General features: G+C 48.7%; 1 protein-coding gene and 1 pseudogene across 3 annotated transcripts in view; both read right to left on the bottom strand.

Annotated features, from left to right (window-relative positions):
• LOC147443491 (uncharacterized) overlaps positions 1-19,218 on the bottom strand; it is a 172,506-nt gene that overhangs the window by 41,826 nt on the left and 111,462 nt on the right. The gene's annotated exons all lie outside the window — the stretch shown is intronic.
• LOC147443492 (uncharacterized) lies at positions 6,873-8,866 on the bottom strand (annotated as a pseudogene). The gene is made up of 4 exons (XR_015189961.1): positions 8,316-8,866; positions 7,848-8,214; positions 7,520-7,681; positions 6,873-7,376 (listed from the first exon to the last, which is right to left on the bottom strand). The product of XR_015189961.1 is annotated as an uncharacterized LOC147443492 (transcript).

Below are 19,218 nucleotides of genomic sequence, written 5' to 3'. Positions count from 1 at the left end.
AGGTTTACTCTGAGGAGAGCAGCAAAGACTAGACTGTCCAGAGCCTATGCGGCATTGGGAGGGCTAGAGAGGATGTGTTCGCAGGTTCAGTTTCAAGAACCACGAACAAAGCTATGGCTCTTTGATACTTTGGTTGCTTCAGCTATGCTTTATGGGGTCCAGGTTTGGGGACCATCTGTGAATCATGACAGTTGGAGGAGCATGGAGAGACCCTTGGTACTTTTGATATCCCAGATGATTAGAGCCAAGGCCTCCGTACCACATGCAATTATTCGAGCGGAGGTAGCCGCCCCACCTATAGAGATTGAGGCTCTTACCAGATCAGCGTCCTTTATGCACAGTCTATGGGATACACATAAAGGCAAATATACTAGATTGGCTCTTGAGTCTTCTAGACAGTTAGCAATGCAGGGAGACGCATCATGTTGGTATGCGCAGATGACCTCATGGTTTCAGAGGCATGGTTTCAGCATGGATAGATTGCCTCCTTTTCAGTATTCCCTGGATGCACCCTCCCTGCCAATCACACGGACGGAGATCACTAGACTCATTCGTCAGGATCTTATACAATTGGACACCAGGAGGACATGGGTAGAGCCGATGCAGGAGTTGGGCACGAAGATGGCTTTCTACAAAGAGCATCTTCTCCAACTTTCGGGCGTTGGGTTTGTGATTCGTCCGAGCTACATGGACACTCATTTGTCTCATGGCCTGCGATGTGCTATTGGTCAGATTCGCACATCCTCACACCAGCTGGAGATGAGACGGGTAGATTCAGAGGGATACCACCAGAGTCTAGGATATGCCAACTATGTGATAGAGACAGAGCTACACTACATATGCCACTGCACTGTGTATTATGAGATACGAGGGCGCTTCCATTGCTTATTCAAGGAGGGTTTTGGACCCCTAGATAGAGTCATGAGGTATCAGTATCAGAGATGCCTTGGCTTATATCTACTTGAGCTACATCGACACAGAGATAGTCTGCTAAGGAGACGTGGAGTATGACAGTCACAGAGACAGATCTCAGACTTCTTTGGATTGAGGGAACCAGGAGACCAACCACCAACACAGGGTTGTACCCACATTCATACCAGAGGCACCCTCATTGACAGGGCGACTGAGCTTGGGAGATCGAGACGACCATGACCGAGACACAGGAGCACACTCCATCCACGAAGACTCTAGCAGAGGATCAGAGGCATTCTAGCACGACACCCAGAGTGTCACTGAGAGCCTATTCTACATTTTCACATTTCACATTTCACACTTCATTTTCAATTTTTATTTTTTACATTCAGTACTTTTGTACTTGTACTTCAGACATTGTATTAGATTCACCACTTTGTATCTTATGGTCTCATAGGTCATTTTGGCCTTTTGAAGACGTTAATATATCATTTCATTTCCTCTCTCTCTCTCTCTCTCTCTCTCTCTCTCTCTCTCTCTCTCTCTCTCTCTCTCTCTCTCTCTCTCAATAGCGGCCCTGTGCAGCACGAAGCCACGGCAGCTCGAAGCACGAAGTCATGGCAGCCCTCTGCAGCACGAGTAAGCCCTCCCCCCCCCCCCCCCCCCACCCCCCCCGCGCTGCCCTGCTCCCGTCGCCCCTACTGCATCCCCCCCCCCGCTGGCCCCATCTTGTGCTCCCGCGATGCCCCCTTCACCCCCGCCCTTTGCTCGCGCACTCTCTCTCCCCCCCCCCTCCCCCAATGGCGGCCCCGTGCAGCGCGAAGCCACGGCAGCTCGAAGTCATGGCCTCTCCCTTCGCGTGCCTCTCCCTTCGCCCAAAAGACATACCTCTTCGCCAAAAGCCACACTCCTTCGACGACTGGTCACACCCCTTCACCATACGGATGCGACTCTTCACCCAATGGTTGCAGCTCTTCGCCGAAAGGATGTGTCTTTTCGCCTAAAGTCATGTCTCTCCACAAAGAGACATGCCTCTTCACTAATGACTATTCAATTCCTATAAAAGGAACCCTTGTATCACACTTTCAATCAATCAAACACACAGTCTTCTAAGTCTTGTTATAAGTTCAGTTTCAGTTTCTTAAGTCTTAATCATGGGTTTAAGTACTTAATTAAGGATTAGCTACTAGAATCCTTACACGACAGATGAAGGCCATCACACGCCGTAAACGGCGGGCCTTCCAGGAGGCACAGGAGCTTGAGCTATACCACCTTCTTATGAGTACAGACTGCGCCACAACATGGAGGATTCTGAGAGAGCCACGCCCCACCACCCCCCTAGAGGACCCCCAGATTTGGCATGATTATGCCGAGCGCTTGTACCATATACCTGGGCAGCCACTGATCCCAGAGCCATCTGATCCTTGACCTACCACCTCGACTTTCTTCACATCTAGCATGGTGGAGAGGGCCATCCGACGCCTTCAGCATGGCCGATCAGCAGATCACACTGGACTACAGAGTGAGCACTTGATATATGCAGCAGACACTCTTTCCCCCTTGATAGCACGTCTCTTCAACCGTGCCTTGGTTGAGGGACTACCAGAGGAGTGGACTATGCACACCATCGTGCCTATCCACAAGTCTGGCGACACCCTGGATCCAGGGAACTACAGGACTATCATGATTGGCCACACACTGGCCAAACTATATGGGGCTGTTCTTGAGGCAGAGCTTAGCACGCATCCAAATTCATCAGGGATACGAGCGTCACGACAGGCAGGCTTTCGACGCACTTTCTCGACTATCGACCACATTTTCGTGCTTCGCTGCCTGATCGATGGAGCGAAAGCACGAAAGAGGAGACTCTACTGCTTCTTTGTGGATTTCCGCAAGGCCTTTGACACTATCCCTAGAGAGAGACTCTTCGAGCGCCTTCAAGAGCTACAGATACCATCTGAGATAATATGGGCCATTCATTCTTTATACGCACAGGTCTCTAGTAGAGTGCGCTGCCCAGGTGGACTATCGGATTCCATTGCTAGCACTATTGGTGTGAAGCAAGGATGTCCCCTCTCCCCGACTCTATTTGGTCTCTACATCGACGAGATATCAGATTACATTCTACGCGCAGGAGGGGCGGGATCATACTTGGATCACAGATTTCTTTGGATCGAGGGAGCCAAGAGACCAACCACCAGCACAGGGTTGTTCCCGCATTCATACCAGAGGCACCCTCATTGATAGGGCGATTGAGCTCGGGAGATCGAGACGACCACGACCGAGACACGGGAGCACACTACATCGACGGAGACTCCAGCAGAGGATCAGAGGCATTCTAGCATGACACCCAGATTGTCATTGAGGGCCTATTCTACATTTTCACATCTCACATTTCACACTTCATTTCAGTTTTCATTTTTACTTTCAATACTTTTTGTACTTGTACTTCAGACATTGTATTAGATTCACCACTTTGTATCTAATGGTCTCATAGGTCATTTTGGCCTTTTGAAGACGTTAATATATCATTTCATTTCATCTCTCTCTCTCTCTCTCTCTCTCTCTCTCTCTCTCTCTCTCTCTCTCTCTCTCTCTCTCTCTCTCTCTCTCTCTCTCTCTCTCTCTCTCTCTCTCTCTCTCTCTCTCCCCCCCCCAATAGCGGCCCTTTGCAGTGCAGGCCACGGCAGCTCGAAGCGCGAAGTCATGGCAGCCCTCTGCAGCACGAGTAAGCCCTCCCCCCCCCCCCCCCCCCCCCCCCCCGCTGCCTTGCCCCCGTCGTCCCTACTGCATCCCCCCCCCCCCCCTGCTGGCCCCATCCTGTGCTCCCGCGCTGCCCCCTTCACCCCCGCCCTTTGCTCGCGCACTCTCTCTCTCTCCCCCCCCCCCCCCCCCCCCCCCCCCCCCCCCCCCCCCCCCCCCCCCCCCCCCCCCCCCCCCCCCCGGCCAAAACCCCCCTGCTCGTGCACTGTCCCTGCCCTACCCTAGCGCGTAGAGAGAGAAAGAGGGTAGAGCCTAGAGAGAGAAACTTTCCGAGCGTAGAGAGAGAGAGAGAGAGAAGAAAAAAAAATTCATGCGCGTAGAGAGAGAGAGAGAGAGAGAGAGAGAGAGAGAATAGCCGAGTGCCTCTCCCTTCACTCCTATATCCCTCTCCCCCTCTTGTGGCAGCCTTCCGACCATGAGGAAGCAGAATGGGAAAGATGACCCGATGGAGGATGCCATCCAAAAATGCAAAGAAGAGTTGAGCGAGTCCATCAGCATGATCAACTGCCACCTCCTAGGTACTATCAACATACTCGACGCACGCGTGGCATCACACGAAAGCACGATACATACACTCGAGGATCGCGTGAAGGCCCAAGATGAGGAAATCGCACTACTCAAGAAAGAGCTTGCAGAGGTGCGATTGCAAAATATCCTCGAAGAGGGGGAGCTTCAATCCTCAGTAATTGAAGAGCTTAGCACGATTAAGGAACAAGTGCGGGCCATCACAGAACGTGGGGAGCAACAAAAAGAAATGACGACCTCGTGGGTAGATGTCATCACAAAGACCCAACAAAAAGCATAAAAGGCCGAAAAATGGATCGAGATTATTAAGAAAGGGAAAGGCAAGGAAATAACCCCTACCCCCACACCAACCATCATCAACTTGACACTAGAAGAGGAGCAAAAGAGACGTGTGCGGGCCTTACACGTAAGGATATGTGGCCTCAAAGACCAAGATAATGTGGAGGAAGAGGTGAAAGAACTCATGACTCTGGTGGGGGTGAATGAGCAGATGCATACGAGGGCCTGGAGAGTGGGGGCAAAAAAAAGCGGGAGCAACGAAGAAACCCCGAAGGAAAGGGCACTCATTCTCCGCTTCCCCTCCAAGAAGGACTTCCTGAAGAAGAGACCGACCCTAAAGAAGACTGGCATCTTTCTTGGAGATGACCTCACCCTCTCGCAGATTGCTCATATGCAAGAAGTAATGTCGGAAATTAGAGCAGCAAGGGAAAAGGGGAAAATTGCTTTTTTACAGAGATGGAAAGGTGGTGATATTGGAGCGACGTCCCGCATGACGGTGCGAGACCTATGGGACCACACTAAAGATGGCAACCTGGAACTGTAACGGGTCACTTCGTCTTGATGTAGGGGCCTTTGAGGATAGCTTCACAAGGAGAGACATCATCTTCTACTCTGAGACGCATCAAGCCCCTAGGAAATCCATGCCACATGTGAGCGGGTATAGATGGCAGAGAGCCTGCAGACAAGAGACAAGATCGGAACACCGAAGACGAGGCTAAACCTCCCCTTTCTGTGGTGCTATAGTTGCACTCTGCCTTGGTGAGTAGGCGACTTGCATAGTGAACAGGGCGATCCAGGTTATACTCCTTACTGGGTTGAGTCAGCACCGCACCCACAGCCAGTTGACTGGCATCTGTATGCACATGAAAGGTGAGAGACCAATCAGGAGCTACTAAGATAGGCGCTTCAGTGAGGCGTTTTTTAAGGTATGCAAAAGCTTCAGCCTCTGCCTTTGACCATTGAAAGGGAACAGCAGCACTGGTTAGGCGGGTCAGGGTTTGAGCCACCTGTGCATACATGCGTATAAACCTGCGATGATACCCTATGTGGCCTACAAAGCTCTGTACCCCTTTTGGGTTGATGGGAGGTGGTAACTTTAAGATTGCCACGTTCTTCTCTGGGTTAGGCGCTAAACCTTTAGCAGACACCACATGGCTTAGAAGTGTGCCTTCAGTAACCATAAAATGACATTTGTTAGGATTTAGCTTTAGGCGTGCCTCTCTGCACCTAAGGAAGACAGCAGAGAGCTGATCGAGGTGTTCCTCTAGGTTTTCCACTGGGGTTGAACATTGAGCACCTGAGAATGTCGAAAAATCGTCCATGAAGATGCGAAGATGATCCGTAGGGAGAGAGGATATGCAGACTTTGCACAGTAGAGGTTGAGAGCGAGGAGCATTATGCAGATGTAGAGCATATGAGGAGATTAGAGGCAGATATCTGACCTTCTTTGCAGATCAGCCCACTGTACATCAGATCTTTGAGTCCAGAGACCAGCGACAGCTCGGCCGCTTCCTCATAGAGGCACAACAGCATCGGGACTCCCTCCTCCAGGCAGCACTAGGGATGAGAGACGACCGCCAGACACAGCTCACGGACTTTTTCCAGAGGACCATAGCAGCACCATCACTTTCGACCACCCAGAGAGGAGTGACTCTACAGCAGGCTGAGGAGATCCGAGCTCGCAGACGCCCACGCACACATGGACGTAGGGCACCCCGCCTACACCAGAGAGATCCAAGAGATCCAGGAGCACTACTATAGATCCTTGGAGGAGCAACGTACTCGGGCTTTTGCAGATCCAGCCGCCATCTTACGCGTATTGTCCGCACCCTACCCATCCATGCATCATGTATTACACCCTGATTATGGGACTGGATGGAGTTAGAGATAGGATAGCATCTCATGATTGTATTTACCCCAGCATATAGGATTGCATCTCTCCCCCAGTTTTTGGAGCTCCACCCCCACCCTCTTTGTATCACCTCCCCCCACACATTACACAGGATAGTTTACTTCATAGTTGACACGTACAGTCACGTACGATGGTTACACGTACGAAGACGTGCGGTACTAATCGAACTAAAAAAAATTAGACGTATGTTGAAGTAACGTACGATGCAAAAAAATAAATCATATATTTTTCAGAGCTTTTACTCTATTATGAGTAACTACTTAGTATTAAGTACATACAACTTAAAGGAGATGTCTTACAAGTAAGAACATTAAAGATTTGGCCATGGACATTGGAAACGGCAATGTTCGAAAAAAGATGATCATGATTGCATTTGATTTCATAATTCATTACATAAGTAGAGAGTCGAGGCTCGAGAGATACAAGTGACAAAAAGTAGTGACACAACTCATAGTCTCATGGCCCATGGGTGGAAACTTTAAAGCATAAAGAGAGAGTTCTAAGTGCTCATATCGCTCTCATCACCGGAGTTGTGGTCCGAGCTTGAGCTAGAGGTAGTTGCATCATCCTCATCACTGCTTGCATCAGATGCACTAGATGCAAGACCATAATCTCCCTCACTAAGGATGTTGCCCTCATCATCAAACTCTGGCTCTCTAGGATCCGCAGGCCTAGAAATGGACACATTCTCCAAAGTGGTGTCCGCCATAGTAGATCCGCTACCCGAGCCTCGCCGCACATAGGTCCTGGGTGTCCGTGCCGACGCTCTTCCACTCCCACGAGCAACCAAAGTGGAAGCTCCTCTACTTGTAGTTGCCAAAGCTCGCACAACCACCTTCTTGCGGGACCGTGTGCGAGAGACACGGCGATCAATCTCCTCCAACTCCAAGTAGAGGTCTCGAAATATTTGCTCCTCCTCTGGATCGCGATCTTTGTTGAGACTCTTAAGAGTCTCAATGGAGAGCTTGCATTCATCTACATTCACCTATTTGTCATTTACAACATGCAAGAAGATTAATGGAGTTAGCAATTTGGCATGCCAAAAATATGAGCACATGATACATCATACATATTACATCATACATGTGAAAGCATAAATAAAGAGTATGATGTAGCCAACTCAATTACCTGCCTAGCCATTGGCATCTCATGCATGGACCTCAACATGCGTAAATTGGAGCGACAATAGATAAGCCGCTCCAATTGCTTCGTAGAAAGCTTGTTGCGGATCTTGGTGTGTATAAGAGAATATGCCGACCAATTCCGCTCACATGCACCCGATGAGCAATCCTAGAGCACATAGATGATAGAAGAGAGGCATGAGATTTGAATTGTGGGAATTGAGAGGTGACTTATGTCACATGAATGATGAATGTCAAATGATGACATGATTGAGATTATAAATTTATAATTTATGGTATGGTATTATGTATAATTATTAATATATATGATATACCTGTCCAAGAACCCTCAATGCCACCCTTTGAAGGTGAGGCAATTGATAGCCAAAACATTCCCACCAAAAAAGAGGCTTCACTAACGAATCCCTCTTTCAACACACCGAGGAAGCGAATGCCATGCCTCTTTGGTCTCCATAGTTGATGAGCTCTTGGAGAAACTCTCCATGGTGTTCTTCATTGAGTATCTTTGGAAGGTACTTGTCGCGCTCCTCTTGAAGTGCTTGATCCGCAAAGATGGATGGCTTTTTGAAAGCCGGATGCAAGAGGGTAGCAAAGCCATGGATTGGTCGCCTCATCCAATCCCACCGCTTTTTAACAAGGAAGAGAATGTCATCTCTCTTTGGAGAGTCCTCCAACATATCACTACAAAGAGAGAGAGAACGATAGTCAAGCATGGAAGGGTAGAACCGTAGATGGAAAAAGACAACTTACAATGTACATAAATCATAAGGTGAAATGTTTACCGTGAACCATCGGGTGCTCCATCAAGAATGGTGGATCTCTCAATCTCCTTGTAAGCCTCCTCCATGAAGTGGTAAAGGAGACCTATGGTAGACCCTTCCATGTCGGTCATCCGAAGCACCTTATACAATGGCAATACCACCATGACAAGACCCTTGACCTCTTGCCAAAACTCCTCCTTCAAGCAAAGCCGTTGGATGGCCTTTGCATCTTGTTGGGATGATTGGGTCTCTTCTTCAATCCATGCTTTGAACTCATCCGAGACCATTGTCTTTTGCAAGTTGGTTTGCACATCATAGAGGCGCTCAAGGAGGAGCCACATAGCGGCAAAGCGTGTGGCGGAAGGCTTCTTCAACTCTAAGCCAGAGTAAGTGCGATATATCGCAAGTACTCTCACCTTTTTGTTGATGAAGTTGACGATGGAGAGGGCTTGGGATAGAATGTCCTTCACCCAAGGTAGGTCGCCAATGTCCTCCAAGAGGAGGTCAATGCAATGTGATGCACATGGAGTCCATACTGTGTGTGGATACTCCGCCTCTAGCTTTTTGGCCATGGAAGCACAATTGCAGGCATTGTCGGTGATTACTTGAATGACGTTGCTTGGACCGATCTACATACGGAGAAAGAAGGGAAAGTGAGAAGAGCCAAGGCAAAAGACAAAATTGAAAATAGTAGATACTTGAGAGTGGAATCAAAAATTTTACCTCTTTTATGGCTTGACGAATGTGGCAGTAAATAAAGGCAGCCGTGACCTTTTTCCCCCTTGCTCCCGCATCAACCGCTCGCAAGAAGTAGGTGCCAAGAGGGCATGAGACAAGGATATTAATGATTCCCCTCTTCTTGCGGTCACTCCAACCATACTTTACCCGTCCGGCACGCACGGGGTCAAGAGACTTGTCGATTCGTGCCCTCTCTTCATCAAGCTTCTTGGTGCGCGTGTCATGGTACGACACTCCCGTCCACCCTTCACATGGACCAACCGCGGCAATAGCCTTCACCATGCGTTTCCAACGATCCGTGCGAAGAATATGAAAAGAGAGATTGCACTCAATGATGGTGCGTGCAATCTCTATCTCCGCTTGTCGTTGCCTCTCTTTGAGGAAAGACAATGGACCAGAAGTTCCACCCACCGTTTGTGCAAGAGTAGCTTGCTTTGGAGGCCGCCCACCATGACTTCTTTTGCTCTTCTTTGAGACGCTACCACCCTCGGTGGAGGCCATGGTAGCGGCGCTGGATGCAACGGACATTGATGGAGAAGCATCCTCTCCCGAATCGGAGAGATCATGGTCGGGCGAAACCACCTCCTCCGATGCCTTTGCAACCCCCTTGCGCGTCTTCAAGGGGAGATACTTTGCTTTGCACTCTTGGAGAATGTCGTCGGGGATATTCGGACAAGGACCCGCTTCCCCTCCCATCTTGGTCAAGTGGATGATAAGGCGAGTGGAGCTTGAGATCATGGTCTTCAAGCAATATTTGCAATACCATTTGCAAACATTTCGCTTGTTCTTCACCCTTTCAAAGTAGCGGCAATGCTTGTTGAAGGCTTCATGAAGAGCGGGCGGCATTATGGAGAGCTTGAGGGATGGGGAGTGATGAGAGAACTTTAGAGTAATGGAGAGCTTGAAGGAGATGGATGGAGATTAAGGGAGCTTAAGGAATAATGGAGAGCTTGAAGGAGATGAAGGGAGCTTGAAGCCTTGATGGAGTGCCAAAGCTTGAAGCCTTGGCCCTTGATGAATGGAGAGAGCTTGAGGGAGCTTGAGTAGGGAAGGAGATGAATGAGAGAGCTTGAGAGATATATGGAGAAGAAGAGAGGGTGGGCAACCTTATATAGGTTTTGAGGAGAGAGGGAGAAGAGTTAAAGAGAGAGCATGCTTCAAAATTCAAATTCCATGTGCCATGGCCATGGCCCATGTGGCTTTGACATTTGTGTGTGTGTGTGTGTGTGTGTCTATGTGTGGATGTTGGGGGTGGGATGGCACATTGGCTTATGATGCCCCAAGGGCCAAGGCTCCAAGGCACCAAACGTCCAAGTTTTAGCGTTCAAAAACTGCCAACACGTGGCGCTACAAAACCGGTGTAAAAACGGTCAAAAAGTCTGCCAACGGTCATTTTTTTTTATCATACGGAACCCAGACAGAACGGACGGATCGTTCCGTTCGACGGACGTGGACAACCCTGGAACTTTACTTTTACTTTTGTACCCTTTTATCCTTTATGGATACACAGAGGACACCCACCTCATGTACTTTGATTTGTCTCATAGGCCGATTTCGGCCTCTTTATAGACGTTAAAAAATATCTCTCTCTCTCTCTCTCTCTCTCTCTCTCTCTCTCTCTCTCTCTCTCTCTCTCTCTCTCTCTCTCTCTCTCTCTCTCTCTCTCTCTCTCTCTCTCTCTCTCTCTCCCCTGCCCCTTGCGCTCTCCCCGCAACTCCCCAACCTAGCGTAGAGAGAGACGTGGGGGGGGGGGGGGGGGGGGGGGGGGGACTTCCGTAGAGAGAGAAACAGAAAAGCGTAGAGAGAAAGAGAGGATTCTTTCAAGCGTAGAGAGAGAGAGAGGTGAGAAGCGTAGAGAGAGAAAGAGACTTAGCCGCGTAGACAAGGAGAGAGAGAGAGAGAGAGAAAGAGGTGAGAAGCGTAGAGAGAGAGAGAGAGAGACTTAGCCGCGTATAGAGAGAGAGAGAGAGAAAAAAAAACTTAGCCGCGTAGAGAGAGAAAGAGAGACTTAGTCGCGCAAACAGAGATAGAGAGAGAGACAAAAAAAAAACCTCCTTAACCGCGGGGAGACTTTCTACCTCTGTTGGGACGGCCTTCCGACTACGAGGAAGCAGAGTGGCAAAGATGATCCGGTGGATCATGCCATCCAAAAAACGCAAAGAAGAACTGAGCGAGTCCATTAGCGAGTCCATTAGCATCATCAACCGCCACCTCCTAGGTACTATCAACATACTCGACACGCACGTGGCAGCACAGGAAAACACGATAAATACACTCGAGGATTGCGTGAAGGCTCAAGATGAGGAAATCGCACTACTCAAGAAAGAGCTTGCAGAGGTGCGATTGGCGAATGTCCTCGAAGAGACAGAGCTTCAACCCTCAATAATTGAAGAGCTTAACACGATTAAAGAACAAGTGCGGGCCATCAAAGAAGATGGGGAGCAAAAAAAAGAAATGACAACCTCGTGGGTAGATGTCATCACAAAGACCCAACAAAAAGCAGAAAAAGGCAAAAAATGGATCGAGATTGTCAAGAAAGGGAAAGGCAAGGAAATAACCCCCACCCCCACACCAACCATCATCAACTTGACACTAGAAGAGGAGCAAAGGAGAGGTGTACGGGCCTTACACGTAAGGATATGTGGCCTCAGAGACCAAGATAATGTGGGGAAGAGGTGAAAGAACTCATCTCTGATGGGGGTCAACGAACAGACGCATACGAGGGCCTGGAGAGTGGGCACAGAGAAAAGCGGAAGCAACGGAGAAACCTCGAAGGAAAGGGCACTCGTTCTCCGCTTCCCATCCATGGAAGCGAAGAAGGATTTCCTGAAGAAGAGACCGACTCTAAAGAAGACTGGCATCTTTCTTGGAGATCACCTCACCCTCTCGCAGATTGCTCATATGCAAGAAGTAATGCCGGAAATTAGAGCAGCAAGGGACAAGGGGAAGATTGCTTTCTACAGAGATGGAAAGGTGGTGATATTGGAGCGACTTCCCGCATGACGGTGCGAGACCTATGGGACCACACTAAAGATGGCAACCTGGAATTGTAACAGTTCAATTCGTCTTGATGTAGGGGCCTTTGAGGATAGCTTCACAAGGAGAGACACCATCTTCTACTCTGAGACGCATCAAGCCCCTGGGCAATCCATGCCACAGGTGAGCGGATATGGATGGGAGACACCCTACAGACAAGAGACCAGATCGGAGAATCGAGGACAAGGCTCAGGGGGAGTGGCAGTTTTATTTAGGGAGGACTTACAGCCATTGATATATATAGCGCGCAGGGATGAGCATGCTAGGTACATGTGGGTGAGGCTCAGGGGAGAGACGGGCAGATACCTCTACATTGCTATCTGTTACTTTCCTCCTAGTACGGCAGTATATGCATCACCTAGGGGACAATGCCCCTTTGCTATTTTGGATAATGACATATGAGAGTTTTCTAAGGATGGTGACATTATCATACTAGGGGATTTCAATGCTAGGACTGCCCACCACCAGACAATATTTTATGATACTTTCGAGGAAATGCTTAGGGAGCTGGACGATACAGAGATGGGTCTATCCAGATTATCACAAGATGAGGAATACACGGAATATGGCAGATACTAGATAGATATGGGAACCGCACATAGATTGGCCATTTTGAATGGCCTACAAAGATTTTCGACAGCTGGAGGTTTTACTTGCTTTCCACACTGACATGGTGCCAGCACAGTGGATTATAGTATGGCCCAGCCAGGTCTCATTCCATTCTTTCAAGATTTCAGGGTGGGCACTAGGCCAGTTGGAGTAGCAATTGATCATGCTATCTTGTCCTTCACCCTGACGTTTCAGTTCAGCACAGCTCCATTAGGAGAGGTCCCTACACACATCCGGTATACCTTCATGAGGGAGACGGACTCTGAGTATATGGATGAGATATACAGGAAGCTATGCACCCAGCAACCAAAACGGCCACTAGATGAACTCACTCAGATACTGACAGAGACGTTCCATGATGCAGCATCAGAAGCATACCCCCACAACCAGCCTACACGGAGACGATCTGGAAAAATGCCCCAGAACAGTTGGTATGATGAGGAGCGTAGAGAGATGAGGATCAAGTTACAAAGGGAAGCTCATGGGTATTACCACACAGAGACAGTCACGGACTATCTTTTGCCGCCTAGTGCGACGAAAGAAAAGGGCTTATTTATCCCAGCTAGAGCAAGATCTGTATCACCTATTTATAAGTCGGGACTGAGGCGAAGCATGGAGGCTATTCCACGAACATTCACCACCACCAGCGGTCACCTCCACCGAGACATGGGGGGAATATGCCACATCTCTCTACACAGCACCAGGAAAACCACCTCTACCGGACCCACTAGAGACATGCCCGGAGACATGTTCTTTCTTTACTGCCGAGAGGGTAAGGAAAGCTATTGACAGGATGAAGACAAGGAGAGCACATGATCATGATGGTCTGGTAGCAGAGCACTTCATCCATGCCAAGGATAGGCTCGCAGAGCTCCTGGCTATGATGTTTAATCGAGCCGTGTATGAAGGCTTCCCTGAGACTTGGAGTATGTCCACGATTGTGCCTATTTTTAAGTCAGGAGATCCCATGATTCCCGGGAATTATCGCACCATCATGGTTGGGCACACATTAGCTAGGTTGTATGCATCCATTCTTGAAGAAGAGCTGAGTAGATGGGCAGAGCGAGAGGGCATAAGAGCAGCAGGGCAAGCAAGTTTCAGGAGAGGTTTCTCCACTCTTGACCAGATTCTGACACTCAGAGCTATTATTGAGGAGGGTAGACACCATGGCAAGAGGATCTATTGTTGCTTTGTGGATTTCCGCAAAGCTTTCAACACAATGCCGAGATCCAGACTCATACGCAGATTATAGGACATGGGTGTGCCTACACGGCTGATTTGGGGGATTCTGGCTCTATACAGGACAATGATGGGGCGGGTACGCACCACTGAGGGAATGTCGGACATGGTCCTCTCCAATATTGGAGTAAAGTAGGGATGCCCCCTATCCCCGACTCTTTTTGGGATGTATGTGGATGAGTTTTCGGACTATGTAGAGCATCAGGGGGACAGGGGGGCTCAACTAGCCGGGACATGGATTCCGTTGTTACTATATGTTGATGATATTGTGCTGATCTCTGACTCACCAGAGGGGATGCAGCGTCACTTGGATGCTCTGCATACATTTGCTCGTGACAGTGGATTGTTTATCAATCTTGGGAAAACCAAGGTTATGGTGTTCAACACCACACCACAGTGGGTCAGGAGGTCGGCACCCACATTTATGTATGGCCAGGAGACTGTAGAGTACACAGATGCATATACTTATCTTGGGGTAGTCTTCGGTGGCCCGGTGTCTTCACTAAGAAGAGCATCAAAGACTAGACTGACGAGAGCATATGCAACTTTGGGAGGACTGGAGAGGATGTGTTCACAGGTTCAGTTTCAAGAACCGCGAACAAAGCCTTGGCTTTTTGACACTCTAGTGACTCCAGCTATGCTCTATGGAGTTCAGGTATGGGGACCTCAGTAGACCACCATGGCAGATCTGGCAACACAGATGGATGGAGATGTATGGAGAGGCCTCTGGTCTCTATGATCGCTCGGATGATTCGGGCTAAGGCCTCAATACCACATGAGATTATCCGAGCCGAGCTAGCCGCCCCCCCCCCCTCGTGGTGGAGGCGTTGACGAGATCAGTTTCTTTTATGCACGGTCTATGGGATCTCCCCAGGGACAGATATGCTCGGCTTGCCTTGGAGTCATGTCGACAACTAGCTCTACAAGGCGATACAGCATGTTGGTATGGACAGATGACAGCATGGTTTCAGTTGCATGGTCTCAAGATGGATAGATTACCTCCGCTTCAATACTCTTTGGATGCACCCTCCCTGTCTCTCACAAGGACAGAGATCACCAGACTCATACGTCAGGATCTGATTCAGCTAAGTACCAGGAGCACATGGATACAGCCGACACAGGAGTTGGGCACGAAGATGGCCTTCTACAAAGAGCATCTTCTCCAACTCACGGAGGACAGCTTTGTGACTAGGCATGCATACATGGACACACACTTATCTCATGGGATAAGATGCGCTATTGGACAGATACGCACATCCTCACATCAACTCCACATCGAGACTGGTCGTTTTCGAGGGGTGCCGACAGGAGCTAGGATATGTCATCTATGCAACCTAGAGCCAGAGACAGAGCTGCACTACACATGTCACTGCCTGGCAATGTGGCATACTATGAGATACGCGGCCGCTTCCACTACCTGTTCGAAGAAGAGTTCGGACCTTATTCTAGAGTCATGAGATACAAGGATCAGAGGTGTCTTGGATTGTTCTTGCTAGAGCTGCGCAAACTTAGGGAGAGCTTGCTGAGAACATCAGAGGAAAGACAGTCTCAGAGACGAATCACAGATTTCTTTACACCAGCCACAACAGAGCCAACGGTGCAGTCATTACAATAAATCTCAGAGCCTACTGATACTAGAGGCACACTACTTGATCGAGCCACGGAGTTTGGCAGATCCAAACGTCCACGACCTCGGGGGGTCTCCCACTACAGATGAAGGCTGCAAACAGAAGATACAGATCACTCTAGCTCGACATGCAAGACGCCCTACCAGAGTACTGACCATGGAGGAGGTCGATGGAGACGTTAATATAACATTTCATTTCATCTCTCTCTCTCTCTCTCTCTCTCTCTCTCTCTCTCTCTCTCTCTCTCTCTCTCTCTCTCTCTCTCTCTCTCTCTCTCTCTCTCTCTCTCTCTCTCTCTCCATATGTTCACCTCTCTTGCAGTGAGAGGAACTTGGTATTGAGACAGGATCTGTGGCAGCTATACACTAGGAGAGTCTGGGAGTCACCTGGCTTGGGGACGAGGATGTCAGATTACAGAGACCAGTTTCTCACCATATTGTCTGGGGGGTTCATACAGAGACCACGCTACATGGACACATATATGCCACATAGCTCACGGGTGGCGATTGGTCAACTGAGAGTGGCTTCACACAGGTTAGAGATTGAGATCGGGAGACATACTGGTGTTCCCAGGGAGGAGCGAGTCTGCAGAGCCTACACAGAGGAGGTGGAGAGTGAGGAGCACTTTGTATGTAGATGCAGAGCATACACTGAGATCAGAGGCAAGTATGAGGCCTTATTCAGAGGATAGCCCACTCTCCGAGAGATCATGGACTCTCGAGATCAGAGACAGCTCGGACGTTTCTTACTAGAGATACAGAGCCATCGGGACACACTACTACAGCCACACACAGCTACACAGACAGAGGGGAGACAGTCGCAGCTCACAGACTTCTTTCAGAGGATTGCCGCCCCCCCCTCACCAGACACTCAGAGGGGAGTGACACTCCCACAGGCGGAGGTGAGCCGAGCTAGACGACGACCACGAGTCACAGGCTACAGGGGCGCCAGCTCCCACCACCGACAGATCGAGGAGATCCGAGCCCGGGAGCGCCGTGCCACTGAGGAGGCTGCTCGCATATAAAGCATTTGTTCTCAGCCATTAGGACCTTCTTTTCCTCGAGCGACTTGCGCACAAAAGGCTTCCTTTTCTGTTTCTTTGCCTGCGCTCCAGAAGTCCCAGCTGAATCCTTGTCTTTGGTGGCCTGTTCAGACCCCTGTGACGCATCAGGAGCCGTCTTCACAAAGGGCTTCTTCGCTGAATTTTTCTTTTGCTGCCCTCCTTTATCACTGCTCGGAAATCCACTGTCCTCTCCTTTCAACAGGGCAAGACCAGTGTTCGCAACTTCCATAAGCTGAGTAAGGGTAGCCACTCTATTCTTTGTACAGTAATCGCGAAGCCCTTTAGGCAGCCCACAACAATACTTCTCTATCTGCTCTGTCAATGGCACAAATCTGTAGGAGGTCACTGAGAGTAATGCTTTACAAAACCTCCTATTGTACTCCAGCAAGCTCTTGCACGAAGCTGCCGTAAGCTGGTGCCAATCTGTCAAGACATCGGCTTCAAATTCATTTGATAGCCAAGCAGATGCAAACATTTGCTTGAAGTAAACCCAAGTGGCGGGTGCCTGTCCTTGCATTAACAATGTCGTCCACCATGTAAGCGCATTGTCCTTTAAGAAAGTGGCAGCTTTCCTAACCTTCGAGGCCTCTGTAAAATTCCCTCCCGCATAAGCTGTATCAAACTGCTGGAGGAAAGTGAGTGCCTTTGTCTTATCCTCGAAACCACTGAAGGTACTTGTGGGGGAGCAGGAGAGAGAGCCCACTTGCTACTCTATGCAATGAGAGTGAAGGAGAAGAGGAGAGAGGTGCAGAAGAAGCTCACGCAGAGAAAGGCGTGAGAGAGAGAGAGAGCTCGTTGAGTTTTTTGGAAAAAGCCACGCTAATAACATTTGGGCTTGACCTTTGAGTATATGAGTAAGTGACTAGGGGGCCATTCACACTTGGGCCCCCTCACTTATAAGTCTTTTAACTTATAAGTTAATAAGTACAAGGCACTTAGGCCTTTATTCCCTAACAACCTCCCACCTAAAGGCAATGTACCTTGGGAGATCAAAGAATCAACTAACTATAATACATCAGCTGATCATGCACTTACTCATCCAACACCCATCATCTGACGGCAATATGCAAACCGCTCTGCTAGAAGACTCTTGGTCAAAAGATCTGCAGGATTGTCATCTGTGTGCACCTTGACAAGTGTAATGCTCTTGTCATCAAGCACACTCCTGATAAAATGATACTTCACCTCTATGTGCTTTGTCTTGGCATGAAAAACAGGATTCCTTGCAAGCATAATAGCACTCTGACTATCACAGTGTAGCACAGGAACCGGTGACTTAATGCCAAGCTCTTCTACCAAACGCATGAGCCACAAAGCTTCTTTGCATGCCTCAGTGGCAGCCACATACTCAGCCTCAGTGGTAGACAAAGCAACACATTTTTGCAGTCTAGAAATCCAAGAAACTGCACCTCCTGTGAATGTAAACACATATCCAGAGGTAGACTTCCTGCAATCTGGATGTCCAGCAAGATCTGCATCTGTAAAGCCATGCACAGATGTCTCACTCTTCCCAAAACAAATGCACAAGTCTTTAGTGCCTTTCAAGTATCTCAAGATACACTTCACTGCTTCCCAATGCTTTTTGCCAGGATTGCTCATGTACCTGCTTACCACTCCCACCGCAAATGCAATGTCCGGACGTGTAGCAACCATAGCATACATCAAACTGCCAACGGCTGATGCATAAGGAATCTTGGCCATTTCAGCCCGCATATCATCTGTGTTTGGGCAGTCATGTGCAGTCAGTTTTACATATGGAGGCAGCGGAGTACCAAGTGCCTTTCCCCCATCCATATGAAAACGATGTAGCACCTTATTAACATAATCTCGTTGAGATAGATACAGACGCCTGTTAGGTCTATCTCGAGAGATACGCATGCCCAAAATATGATTAGCATCACCAAGATCCTTCATGTCAAAGCGATTCTTTAAGCTTTGCTGTAATGCATCCAACTCCGTGACATTGTTACCCGCAATAAGCATGTCATCAACATACAAAATCAGCAATAGAAGAGATCCATCACTTGCCGTTTTGATATACAAACAGTGATCAGAATTACTTCTTTTGTATCCTTGAGACCTCATGAATGTATCAAACTTGTGATACCATGCACGGGGAGACTGTTTCAAACCATACAAGCTCTTCAAGAGTCTACATACTTGCTTCTCTTGCCCCTTTGACACAAAACCTTCTGGCTGCATCATATAGATCATCTCAAGCAAATCGCCATGCAAAAACGCTGTTTTGACATCCATTTGCTTTAACTCCATATCTTCAGAAGCAACCAGGCCTAAAACAAGACGTAATGTGGCAAGCTTTACAACAGGAGAAAAAATCTCATCAAAGTCAACACCATGCTTTTGCTTGTACCCTTTAGCAACCAAACGTGCCTTGTACTTTGAAGAAGCATCAGATGTGACCTTGGTCTTGTAAACCCATTTACATGGCAGAGCCTTATGCCCTTTAGGCAAATCAACCAAGTCCCATGTATGGTTTTTCTCCAAAGACTGCATTTCCGAAACCATTGCTTTGAACCATTTCTTACTGTCTTCCCGTTGCATAGCCTCTTTATAGCAAGACGGCTCACCACAATCAGTAAGCATGACATAG

This window comes from Adiantum capillus-veneris, chromosome 13 (assembly GCF_014529385.1).
Source record: "Adiantum capillus-veneris isolate H3 chromosome 13, ASM1452938v2, whole genome shotgun sequence".
Classification (NCBI taxonomy): Eukaryota; Viridiplantae; Streptophyta; class Polypodiopsida; order Polypodiales; family Pteridaceae; genus Adiantum; species Adiantum capillus-veneris.
Note: the sequence above shows the minus strand (reverse complement) of the source record. Positions and strands in the feature narration are given on the sequence as shown.